Here is a 15,153-nt window from a genome sequence, read left to right on the forward strand (position 1 = left end):
GATGATCGCCTTTATGAGCATTAGAGTATTATAGTTGTATTATATATATGAATAATAAAATTTTTTGTTACTAATGTGATTTGATTGCTATTTTTGAAAATTTAAAAAAAAAATTTTTCACCATCTATTAATATGTCGATACTTATAAATGGAAGAGAATTCAATATGATTCAAATAATAAATTATAAACATTTTTCATTTCTATCTGTTTCAATAAGTATTGTACTATGAACCTTCGAATTATTCTAAATGGTTTTGTAATTTTAAAATAATTTTCAAATATAAACTAGAAAAAATTTATTTAATATAAATTATTAAATATAAATAATAATAGATTTAAATAAAATTATAATATATTTATTTAAAAATATAAATAATAATTGATTTAGGTAAAATTATAAATTTAAATTAAAATTAATTACAACAAAATTTTTATCATATTGATATATTTTGAATATTGATTCAATTAATTGATTCATGCTTATTTCAATTAATTAATTAAAAAAATTTGTTTTAATTATTTTTAATTTAAATTTATAATTTTATTTCAATTATTATTTCATTATTATAAATAAATTTCTTTTAATCTATTTAATGAATTTAATATTAATTGTTTATTAATATTAATTTAATGTGTAATATGTAACAATCAATTATTAATTGTAATATGTAATTTACTTTTTTTTATTTCAAATATATATTATTGATTATTTATTTATTAAAAAAATTTAAATTTATTTTTTTATATCATAATTTTTTATTATAAATGTCAAATAAATTCGATTTATTTGTCTTATAAGAATAATAATTAATTTATTTAATTAATTTATTATTCGTGATGTAATTTAATATAATTTTTCGAATTATAAAAAAATATTTGTTACATTCAATACATTTTTTTCAATATATATCGATTAGACTTGTGTTTAGTAGTGACATGTCGTCAATATTATATTGTCACGATTAAACTAGATTACCATGATTGGTCAATTTTCGTTAAAATTAACTCGTTAAATCGTAATGAATTTTTTGCAAAGGAAAATGTTTGAAATTTTCAATTAATGAGATGTTCCCTTATTTTTGAACATTTTGTATATTCATGTATCTCTGTTTAATTATAATTCGTGCATTATTGAGAACTTAGTGCAACTTTTAGTGTTATTTATGACATGAAAATGGTCAGTTTTAATTATTATAATTATTATTATTAAAATATATTTTTATTATATTTCTTTCTCACTTTTGATTTTAGTCTTCGAGTCATGAATAAATATCAAAATGCGTTGTTGACATTGCAGAATCTCATTAGATGAAACTGATCAGACAATTTTATTTTTTAGAAATATATTATAAATATTATCTTTATTAAAACTAATAATATTATTATTTGTATTAGCCTCAGCTAAAAATTTAATAACTTATATTCGGTTTTTTCATAAATAAATGTCATATTCGTTTTACATTAATGTATTTCACATTATGTTACCAATTACTTCATCGTTCTCTTGATTCAAAATTACAAAATGACGTTTATTCATTGTCATGAAAAATTTTATTATAAAATTTGTTAATGTGAAAAATAATTTTCCTAATATTTAAAATTATTTTAAACAAAATTTAAAGAAAATATCCAATACAATTATTCTGTACAAAATTCTTTCCTTTCGTTTTTGAGATCAAAATCAATTGAAAAATATAAACTTTCCCATAAAATGAAAGGAAATTAAATTGTTATTCGGAAATTGTTGACTTTTTTAATTATTATAACTTTATGAAAAGGAATTGTATGACATTCTAAATGATGGATTCATTTTAAAGCACGAAGTTTCTATTTTTTTTTTTCAGAAAAATTGCTTGTAAAACAGAGTTAAAAATCAAAAACAATTTTTTTTTTTAATTTTACACATTCAGAATATTTTTCAATATTTTTACTACGATGTTACGATGTTATTTCAACTTAAATGACATTGATATGTGATTTATACACTTTTTAAAACTATTTTAAATTAAAAAAATTATTTTAGAAGAATTAATTTAGAAGAAAAGAAAAGAACAACAAATGAATAAATGAATAAGAAACAATAATGTATAAACAAAACAGTTTTAATTGATTTCATTATTTGCAAATTATAAATTTGATAATAATATTTTAAATGATTTCAAGACACTATTCCATATAATTGGAAATTATTAAAAGAATTTTTTAACCAATATTTAGTTATCGATAACATTTAATTATATTATTATTATTCAAATCAAAAGTGCAATAAATTTTCTCATTTCTACAGAAAGAATATATTTCCACTTCTTTATTGAACTATATTTTATATTTTTAGATTGTAATATTTTTTGTTTATTTGTATATCTGTTTCCTTCTGTAATCAAAAGATTTATTATTCATTGATTTATAAATAGCGAAAATTATTAATATAATTTAAAAAGAAATTTGAAATTGAAAAGAATATTTTAACGTTCAACCGGTGTATTAACTGACGAGTGTCATTGGGCGGTGCCTACGACTGGTGGCTCATGTTCGAGTCTTCCATCAGGCGACGTGCACTTACTGGTGGCTCATTGGATGGGTTCATCAGATGATGCGTACCACGAAAAATGTAGTTCGTTTAATAACTAGAAAAAAATACCATATATTGAAAATTTAACGTATATTAATTGAGAAAAAATAGGATTTAATTTATTTCAATATTATAAATATATATAGTTATAAAACAAAAATTCGATAGTAAAAATATAACAATTCAATATTATAAACTTAACTTAATTGTTTATGTATTTTTATGCAATTTTTGAAAATATTTCAAAGTACTGACTGATCGTCATAACGATTGCTATACTCTTTTAGTTTTCTTCGTGGCATAATCTTCTTTTTTATATATAATTTATTAATATTTCTTACATCAATTCTTTCAATTCCTTTTCTTCCAAGTATTTATTTATTGACTTCTTTCTCTTATTAATTGTCATTCTTTATCGTGATTCTCTTCTTCTGAATCGAAATCTTTTTCTTCCGTGATATGTTCATTCATTTCATTATCTAACGGTTAACCTTTATTCTTTGCATTAACAAAATCTTCATCTGAAAAAGTTCAGAATATTTTTTCTTCGATCTTAATTTATTTTTCCTGCTTCCAATTATATCCAATTATATCCAATATAGATTCATCAGACGAATCACTTATTTATTATTATATTCATGTTGTCTATTATTTATATGAATAAAAATTAAAAAAAATTAAAAATTAAAGAAAGAAAAATATTAATCATCTTTTTAATTATATTTACTATATGAAATGTGTGATCAGTATGAAAAAATGGTACGAGTTTTGTACAGATTCCAACATGAAGTTTTGTTTCGCTTGTCTTATCTTAACAAAATAAATAGTATTTGAATAAGTGACAATAGCGCCACCAAATGAAGTAAAGCATGAATACGAGCGCCGCCTCACGGTGAGAAAAACAAATAGCAACGCCAGTGTGAATATGAAATCAAATTAAATAAAAGAAACTATTAATGACTTCATAAACGTTCTTAGAAACATTCTTGGAAAACTTAAAATCTTATCCTAAATTAATTAATAAATCAAGGAATATGTATATACTCTTAAGAGGATAGGACTTGTGAAACGATTTGACATTTGTTTTCAACTGTTCAAATACCTCCAATAGCTTGACAATAATATATGAGCAGGTACTTTTAACGCTTTTTACATCTTTAACTTACCAAAAGATACCATAGGAACGATACCACTTCACAAGCCACATTTGTACGCTATGCGATGAATCATCGTAGAAATAAATAGCATCAATTTAGGCATCCCATTTATGCAATATCCAAAATCATTTACCTTTCGACTTTAACACATATAATTAGTGAAAATATATTATAATCAAGTTTCTTCATTAATATAAAATTTTCGTATTTCTTTAAACTTTTTATATTCAAAATTATGTGAAAGTCATTGGATCAGTTTTGATTTCATTTATCGCATCGTGATGATACAAATATGCAATTCATTTAATTCTTGCACATTAGAGACGGATCATTTGAACTCAATGTAATATTATTGCAAGAGTCAGTATGTATATTTTTTTCATTTCTTGTCATTCTAATACAAACAAAGAAATATTCTCTAAATTGGTTAACGGAATAAAGTAGTAGATATACACAATAAACTTGTCTCATTGAATTTTACAGATCAGTTTGTATTGAGAATCATATATCATGATATAGCTATTTTTGAAAAAAACCATTTTTTAGAATTTCTATCCATCAGGTGGATAATTTTAATTAACAGCATTACATATAATTCTAGAATCATTTTCGGATTTTAATAACGAAAAAATGATCCATTAAATTTCTTATTGAGCCTAGTATTTAATTTATTCATCAAATTTTTAATTTTCAAATAGTTTAAAGGATCGCATTCTGATTTCTTTCCCCTCCCCCCCTTAGTTTTTTGACATATCACAAAAATATGTAATATAGAACAAACAAGAAAGTTAAAAGCAGAATATTTTTTGAAAAAATTGAAATAGAATTAGAATTCATAGAAAGAATTGAAAACATAAAACAGAGAGTGAGAGCATGGAGATTCATTCAAATTCAAAATATAAATATAGGATACAATCACTTTCTCAATCACAAGCACATAAATTTTTTTCCAAATATTTTTATTTTTCAAAAACTTTCTACAAAAGGGAATGATGATATTGAAATATCATCAGGATATAAAAGGACTTGTAGCATAGTGCATCGCCAAAAATAATGGAAAAAAGATGAATCAAATTTCGAAAACTAGAAAAATTATATGTATGAATATAAGAAATATATTGGTCTCAGAAACAACAAAAGTTTGGAAAACATATCAGAAAATATATAGCATTTGCATGAATATAGTAAAAAAAAATTAGAATTAGAGAATTATTTTCATTTATTCATTATAGTATAATGTATAGTAAAAATATAGATTATTAAATAAGATTATTTTCATTTATTCATAAATAGTCAAATTGATATATTTTTTATGACTAAAGATTTTAAAAATTCCGTGAAAAGAAGATTTATGGAGAGAAAACACATTATTTTCAATTTCTACAACTGTAATGTTACTGATAAATTTTCAGATTTCATGATTTCATGACAAGAAATAAGAAGAAAAGAGATAAAATAACAAAATAACTTTATGAAATGATAGAAATTTTTGTAAAAAATTGTAAATTACAAATTAATCAATTTAATTAATAGATGAGCAATTAATAATTTATCGCGGATAATGTTCTTTAAAAGTAAGTATATATGCCTTTGAAACTAAATACGGAATAAAAATATAGACACTCACTGATACAGAAACTTATTATTACAATTTTGATATATTTTGGGAAAAATTGAAAATATCGTTGAAAAAAATCAAGCAAAATGGATAATTTTTTTATTGGTTAAAGATTTATTAAAAGAAAACATTTTTTTGATTGATATAATTCGAAAAAATGAAAAAATTTATTTAAATCTATAAATATTTACAATATATTCATAATATTTATTATATTTTTTATTTATTCGAAATATTTATTTTAGTATTATATATTTTAAAGCCAAAAAAATTTGTTGTATTATTCTTTATTATGGATTTAAAATATAAAATAATGAATTCAAAGAAAAAAATTCAATATTGAATATTATAATAATTTTTAAAGTGATAAAAATATAAAGATAAATTTTACGATTCTTGATAAATTAATTCAGGAATATTTAAATCATTAGTTTATTTATGTATTACATCGATATAGCAATATATAATATGGTTGACAAAATATCTAGATTAAAAAACACAAGATTCAATATATTCTAAATGAAAATAGAAATTAATGAGTGGTTATCAGAAAATATAGATAAATAAACACTTGAAATTGCAACTAATATTTGCTTATAAACACGTTCTACGAGCTATTGAAGTAATTCGAACAAAAATAAAGCAGAATAAAGAAATAGTACCAACTATATCAAAAGAACTACGTTTGTGATGTTATATTTGTATTGATAAAGATACAAAACATCAAATATGCAAAAGATAAAATACATATTATGAGTTAAATATACAAAATGTATTCATGATATAATAATTATATATTATAAACATAATTTTTTATTTTCATTATATTATAAATTTTTTATAATATTAATTATAATAAAAGTAATGATAAAGTATTAACAAAATCTATATATTTGTATTTAAATTCTCAAAATTTTTGAAAAAAAAACTCATCTGAATCAAATAATTCATTCTTTTGATATTTTTATGTATCATTATAATAACTTATTATTGAGATATTCTGTATATGTATATATATATATATGTATATGAATATAATTATTCAAATTAATATCATTTTTTTTCCAAATATTTTAAAAACATCAAACAATTGTTATATTCAATTCAATTGTTTCATAATTATTCAAATTAATTTTCCTCCAAATATTGAAAAACATCAAAAAAAAATATTTACATTATAATCCGCATTTCTATTTATAGATTATTTGAAAAAGATGTACGTTTTTCAAAATATTGTATCACATAGCTTACAGATGGCTGCAAATTTCACTTAATTCCATCGCTTTATTCTATAATATCTTATATCTGTTCGTTCATCAAAATGTTATTCATTGTTGTCATTGAATGTAAATTTATATCTTAAACATTGTCTTCATAAATCATAAATATAATTTATTATTTAATTTAAACAATTTTACAATTTTTTACGATTCACATAGAATCATTCATTCTGATTCGTTATCATAACTGTACTATATATATATATATATATATATATATATATATATATATATATATATATTTTTATAGTATTTTTTTTATAAGGTTTTAATAATATGCATACTGCTTGTATTTCTTCCTTTTGGTAGTTAATTATATAATTCGTAGAAGGAATAGTTCAATTACTAAGTTAAGTAGAAAATTAATCACTAATCAAATAGTAATAATCAAAGATTGAATAAAACTATTAATATTTATAAATAAAAATTTTGATTGAACTTTTAATTTTTAAAGTATCTCTTTTTAAATTAAATTTATACATAATACTTTAATTTTATTTTTCAAGAATTTAATTTTTGTTTTAACAATTATATTTTTCGATTGAGCTTTGAAGCTGTATCATTTTATTCAACAAAATTGATAGAAAACAAGGTTTGCCGAATTGGTTAAAATGATATAGACATGCTCTCGAAAAAAACCGAAATAATATGGAAAAAAATGTAACCGGAAACAATAATATTTTGCGATTACCTATAATAAATAGTTTATTTGCTTCATATATATTTTCGTTGAAATCATATATATTAGAATTGAAAACTTTAAAGAATAATTTAATTTGTTTTTCTTTTTTTATCATATATAATTTATTATGCAATATAAAATTACAAAGCAAACAATCAATATTTTAAAATATAAGTAATAATATTAATAATAATAAATAATTGAATACAAATAATAAAACTATATTTCATATACAAATAATATTTTAATAGAAATTAATCTTTTGAGCATTTATCGTGACTTCGTCAACAATAATAATCACCGACAATTTTCATCTGATGTGTAAATTTTATTGAAATTTTTCACTTCATGAATTGATGATATTTTACAAAATCAATCATTGTTTTCATAATCAAAAAAATATAAGAAATAATGATATTTGTTCAAATCTTTTAAAACACATTATTTTTTCAAGTATTGTATTATTTTTCTTTTAGATCAAATACATTTGATTTTATGATTCGTGTCATCAGTACATCGTCGTATAAATCATTTATATGGATATCAAATATCATCCACTTTCCTTTATTATTTTAATGTACATAAAAATTTTTATTTGAATAACTAGTATATCTTAAAATTTTATTTAAAATAAAAAATTATTCTAATAATCTTCTATTCTCATTTAATTGATTTAAAACGGAGACTTTTATATCGCAAATATCAGAATATTTCCAAATTATTTCTTTTTTACTATTGTCATTCTTTGTAATTGTTTTATATTGTTTGATTGATAAAATCATATCATAAATTTATCGCTAATCGTAATCTTCATTGTTGCTTTTACAAGAAGCATTTATACTTTATATTTTCCTTCCTCTCCCTTTTTAAATTATATAAAGCCTTTTTAATTTAATTTTTTTATCAAAACAATTAAAAGAAGTATAAATTACCAATATGTAATTGTAATAATATAATACAATTAATAATACAATTCTGGTTCTTTCATAATATTTTTGCTATTGAATCGGATTTCGATTTAATAATTTACGACTCGATTGGATTGTGAATATTGGAATTCAATTGGGAATTGAATAAGAAGATAAACTCCAGATGATCTTTTTTGATGAAAAAATGACAAATTTTTTAATGAAAAATTCTCGGAGATGGAATTCTCGAAGCAATGGAATTAATCGGTTAAAATTATCAAATTTGGATTTAGAGTACGGAAAAAAATTAAGAATTCATTATAAAAATATAAATAAGATAATTTTTTAGTAATGACTGACCTGAAATGACACACGTCATCATTCGCAAAATTATCACGTTTCAAAAAAATATATTAATATAATAATAAAGAAATATAATAAGAAATATGATAATATGAATTATTGTTCATCCGGCTATTAAAAATTTAAAAGTTATTTACTACTAGAAATTTTAGAAGATTCCAATAATTTTAAAATTCTATTGTTGCAATGAACACGTGTGAACACGAATCATAGCTGAATGATATTCAATTATATTCAAATAAATCGAGTCGAAATTATAATTGAATATTTTGTTTAAGTTTCTTTATTCCATTGCTATCTCCATTAAACTAATACTTACTCTAATATATGATTCTTCGCAATATCATTCATAATATTCTTGTTTATCATTTGAAATTATAATGATTCGTGATATTTATCTTTGATTCAAAATTCTAATTTCTTCGTCGAACTCATCTTTAGAATGTAATTCTTTTTTTTAATGTAGATCATCTGTTTCAATACATATATATCGATTATCATAAAATTTTCTTCGCTTGGATTGTCCTGAATAGATTCTTCCTAATTTCATTTCTTTTTTATCCATATTTATATAATAAATGTAAAAATAAAAAAAATTTCAATAAAATTAAGAGATATATCTATTTACATATACAATTTTGATTGAAATAAAAAATTTATGAAATTGCGAATGATTCATATTTTAATTCTTTTTTATTTTGTTTAATATTGTGTAATGTGAGCATTATTCTATTTTATTTTTTCATTTAGAGATTAAGTTAATTTAAATTAGTTAAATCGTTTCAAAAACAAACATTGAAAAAACATTTTGAAATTTGCATATAGTATTGCAATCAATGAAATTTAAAAAGTTTATTTTTTGATAAAAATTATTTTAAAGAATATTCATAAAATATTTATATAACACTAATGCGATTGAAAAAAATTATATTTTATACGAATTAAATAATGTAATAATATTAATCTATAATTATTTATAGATATAAATATTTATACTTATTCATCTATGAGAAAATAGCAATTAGAAAAATATAAGTATTATTGTCCTATTATTTAATATTTCCAACTTTTCATCACATGTATTTTCTTAACAAGATAGTTACATTTACATTACATCTACTTAATAAAATTAAATGAACATATTGGATGTAACTAAAATGTATATGCATTGGTGTAGACTCATTCATAAATATAGTTAAATATTAATAAAATAAAAATTTCACCAATTATTTTTTTCAACTTTTTATTTTTTTTATATACTTAAGATATTATTAGTTGATTTGATAATTAATTTTTGAGTCTCTTAATGAAAATAAGTTCAAATGCAATTTTGTGTAAAATCATATTGGAAACATTATTTATATCTTAAAGATTTATTTTCATCAAAATATTTATAAATAATTATAAAAAAATACTATTTTAAAATTAAAGTAAAAATTATATAATTTTTTTTTTTTTACTCTTATCAATCTTTTTAAGAGTCATTGGAATCTGAATCTTCTTCTCGCCTATAAGTTTTCCAATATTTCTTTTATCAAACAATTTTCTTCTAATATATATTAATAATAGATAAATTTTCTAACTTTTTTCTAATATTTCTTTTCGATATTTTCAAATGTCTTCGATATGTTGCAAAAATTTTTTAACTAGCTAACCAATTATTGTTGATTTTTTAAAAATATTTATTAGAAATTTCATTAACTTGTATGATATGAAACCATAATTATATAAGTCATCTATAATTATATAAGATAATAATTATATAAATTACAGAATATTCGATATTAATTTTTTTTCCAAAATTTCCACGATCCATTTGATCATAATAATCACTATTTTTAATTTTAAAAATTGTATATACATTATATAAATTTTCTTTTTATCCACGTAAATAATTATTTTTCAATCGATGGAAAATAACTTATATTTTGTGATATGGCTTTTTCTTTTATGACGTTGAATGGTTTTTATATATTTTTCTGCATTCTATTATGTTTTTAATAAACTTCTTTTTTTTACATTAAAAATTGTGTAATGAAGTATATAATTTTGGATATAAATTTGGATCGTTTCCATGGAAATGGCATTTTTTCTTGAATTGTTATTAAAAAATTTAGTTTGGTCAGGCACAAATTTTTTTCTATATAAAATTTATGGTTGGTATATTTTAGTATTTGTTTATCTTGTTATAATTAACAATCCAGTTATTTAATCGTAATAAAGTTGAAGGATATACCATTTTCTTTGTCTATGATTTTTCACACCAGATTTTGTGTTTCATAATGCATGATTCTTTTTAATTGTTATTATATTCATAATATCTTTCATATTATATTTCATAATTCATATTATCTTCATAATTGTATATTATACTATCTAATCAACTTAATTTAATCCTCAACGCTTTGGTTATTTTTTTAATAATATAGCAGTTAAGTATTTTTCTACAGTAAAGCATTTATAGAAATAATAAATAGAAGTTTACTTAAAAAAAAAAATAAATAAATAATGCTATGAATTTTTTTTTATTTATTTTTATAAATATACTTTATTTTAGCATAAATGAGGTACAAATTTTATATTTTGTAATTCATTCTAACGTGATATTTTATAAAATATTCTCCAATTTATATTCTTGATTTATTTGGACAAGTATCGTATCTTACTTTTTTTTAAATCTTTTAAAAATATAAAAAATACAATGCAATTCCTTTTTTAATCTTTTCTTACTATGAAGTATATAATATTTTCTATTTTTTAATTGCAACAATAGAATCTCGTTTTACAATTCATAGTTTTATAGAGAATATATGAGTTAATATATGTATAAGAAGTTATATAAGTATATATTTTTAAGTTTATATATTTTTATTTTAAGTTTATATATTTTTATTCTTCAAGAACAATTTCTGAGAATCATTTAAAAGATTTAAAAAAAAAAAAACAATATTTGACGCATATTGATCTGCTCCATTAACGTCTATAAATCGTATAACTAATAATTATACGAAAATTATATTCAGCTTGTCGTTCTGTACCTTCTCATATAAATCTTTTTATTTTATCATTTTTATATCCTCAATAAAATAACTATTTCTTATCTTTTCAAGTCGGAAACATTTTATTTTATTTTTTATATGCAATCTTATTTTTTGACAATCTTTGATTCTTTATTACAATTGAAATATCATTTCTATTTATTTTTATAATATCAGTAATAGACATTTTAGTTTTCTTAATTCTTTAACTAAAGTGATGTTTACATAATATCTGTCAGTATGCATGTTATACCTTCGTGCAGTAGGAACTGGATTCAATAATTGCTTATATGGTATAAATGTAACATAATTCTAGAGTTAACCAATAAATCTGATCTTGTAAAAGTTTCTGAAGAATGTCTATTTAAAAAAAAAAAAAAGAAATTTTTTGAATTTGTTAAAATATATATTTGAATGCTTTTACTTCGGATTGTAGATAATAAAATTTATTTTTGTTTCTAATTTCATTATTGGATTTGTAGATGTTTTAGAAACAAAGTAATCTTAAAATTTTGTATTCCAAAAAATTATTAACTCGTTGAATACAAGTTCTATCTTTATCTGTGAAATTAAATGTTTTTAAATGCAGCATCCAGAATATTTAATTAAATATTTTTCTTATACATATATCAAAAAAAAAAAAAAAAATTTTGCTATTATGCATTTTCAATCAATATATAGTAAAAACATTTTATCCATGTTAAGGAGAATTCTGATAACAGTCTACAATTCATTTTTATTTAAATTTACCAATAAAATTATAAAATATTTGTTTTGATCTTAAAATGTGTCTTGTGTAATTATTTTATTCTGTTTGACATAATTTCAATATTATCTATGTTTTCTGATGAATCACTTCCAATTTTTCTTTTTCATACTATAATTTCGTTATCACTGTTTTTAAAAATATCAACATCACAATCAATATTACAATATTTTTAGATGATAAAATATTTGAATTATTTTGATTTTGAATACTTTGTTATCAAATATGTCTTTATTTTTTTTTATTTAGTTCTAAATTTTCATTATAATATTCTTTTTTCTCTATTTTTTTATCGATAAAAAAAAAGTTAAAATAAAAATAATTTAACTTCAAAATTATAAAAGTAGTATATTATAATTAAAGAAACAAGCAGTTAATACCGATAACAACATAGCAAGCTGTCTTTTGTAATCATATTAATTATAAATGTCTCTGTAAAAAAGCCAACGAAACGTTAATAATTGATAAACAAAACTAAAACTAACTTCAAAATTAACAAATTTTAAATACTTACGTTATTAATATAATACAACATTAAATCGTAACATTAAATTAAATAGAAATAAAAATAATATAAACTTAACTAAGTAGAAATAAAATAAAATAAATTGAAAAATAGATTAAAATATAATAATACAAAAAATATATAATGATAGAAAATTATAAATGTAAAAATAAAAAAACAAAATGTTAACTTAAGTAATTGAAAATACTAATAGTATATAGTATTCTCAATTTCATGCTTTGACAAAATAATTTTATAAACATTTTATTATATATACTATTATAAATATTATACTGAAAAATAATTTCTGGAAAATAATTTCGCAGTTAAAATTTAAATCACTTTAATTTCAAATCATATCGTTTTTTTTTTAATAATATAAATATATTTTTATGATATGATATACATTATATGTGATTATTTACAATAAATTGTAAAAAAAAAAAAAATACTAATTTCCATTTCCAATAAAAGAAAGAAATATATAAAAATGTAAAATATTTATATGTATTTTTTTTTTTTTTTTGTAAAAATTAATTTTTTATGAGAATTAGAAGATAATTTCTGGAAAAGATTCTCAAAATATAAAAGAAAAAAAATTATTATAGAATGAAATATTTATTGAAAACTATAATTAAAATATATGTATCTAAAAATCTGATTATTATAATTTATCTGCATTTACATATCTAAATATTGATAATATTTTTTCATTATCTTTATTAGAATTATTATTATCAATTTTGTTAGAAAAATATCTTGAATATAATAACAATATTATATATAATAACGAAATTTCTTGTGTAACATAAAGAATTGATAAAATCTCAGATAATTTGATTTTTTGTTTATTTTTATATATTTTGATTTTCAAATTAATAATTGAAATAAACGAATTTGAAATTTCTGTTAAATGTTTCTGTTAAAAATATTTTTTAAGTTATTTCTTTACGGCTGCTTTTACGAATACAGAATTGTCTTTCTGTTTGTTACAATTATTTTTTGATTTAGCCGTATTTTATTTTTTGACAAATATCCATAAAATATAATTTTAGAAAATTATAAATTGTTGGTAATATCGGATATCATGTATATTTTTCCCTAAATATATTTCAAACAAAAGAAAATTTATAAATTAATTATTTATTGATAAGATATAATAATAGAAATTCTTTTATTATTTTTTTTTACTCGTTTTTGACATCATATTTGAATTATAATGAAATTGAACAATTGAAATTGTGAAAAAATATTGATATAAATGTAAAATTGTGTTTGTCCTATAATTGTTTGTCTTATAATTGTTTAGTATGAAAAATACAAAAATATTTTCAATGTAGCTTAAATTATTTTTTAATTTAATTACGATACAATATGAATTTTGCTATAATTTTATTTTATAATAAATACACAAATTTTTTACACGAAAAAATTTTCACTACGCGATCATATTATTTACTTACACTTTTAAATACACTTTTCTTCCTTTAAAGTTTCCCAAAATAAAAGTCCATTAAGTGAAGCGATCTTGAAAGCCAAAAATATTGACTCTTTTTGACTTATCTATCTGCAAAAATAATATTTAATTATTGAACATATGCTAGACAGTCATTCCAGTTATGCTTAGAATAGAAGACAATAATTCGTCTTTTAAGAAATATAATAATTCATTTCTTGGAAAATGGAGATAAATTTCTGCATTCGCGAATGAGATAAAGAATATAAACATATCGTATGTGAATTAATACTGAAAAGTTGTTTAATTCATAGATTTTTTCATGCTCATGTATATATGTTTCTATAACAGTTAAAAAATTCTTCTTGTAAATGTTACTTCATCAATCCACAATATTTTTAGATGTAAACAAATTATTTTCTAGCAATGTACGCTATTCACAAAAATCTAAATCTTTCTATTCGACTATTAGATATAAATCCTTGTATTTGAATATAATAATACGGATGTTATATTATCAGCTCGAAAAGCCGTCACAAAGTCGATCTATATTTCTGATTGATATGTTTCACGAATACTTGTTATGATTGTTATTAAAAAAATTCAATATTCTTGATTATGAGCAATTTCATTAGCAAAATAAGAAAATATGTTTTTGATGAAGTTGTTTGAATTATTTCGCTTTCAGTAGTTATGCATAATTCATAAATATGTTGATTAATATTGTCTTACACGGACATTTCTATATATAAAGTATAATCGGCCGTATAAATATTCATTATTTATTTATTCATATATATTCAGTGC

At 19.8% G+C, this 15,153-nt stretch overlaps 1 long non-coding RNA gene across 1 annotated transcript; it reads right to left on the bottom strand.

Annotated features, from left to right (window-relative positions):
* Positions 1–2,324: 2,324 nt before the first annotated feature.
* LOC102656417 lies at positions 2,325–14,928 on the bottom strand. The gene is made up of 3 exons (XR_003306212.1): positions 14,354–14,928; positions 2,491–2,628; positions 2,325–2,375 (listed from the first exon to the last, which is right to left on the bottom strand). It is a non-coding gene; the product is annotated as an uncharacterized LOC102656417 (long non-coding RNA).
* Between the last annotated feature and the right edge of the window lie 225 nt (positions 14,929–15,153).

The sequence above is a fragment of the Apis mellifera genome, linkage group LG16 (genome assembly GCF_003254395.2).
Source record: "Apis mellifera strain DH4 linkage group LG16, Amel_HAv3.1, whole genome shotgun sequence".
Classification (NCBI taxonomy): Eukaryota; Metazoa; Arthropoda; class Insecta; order Hymenoptera; family Apidae; genus Apis; species Apis mellifera.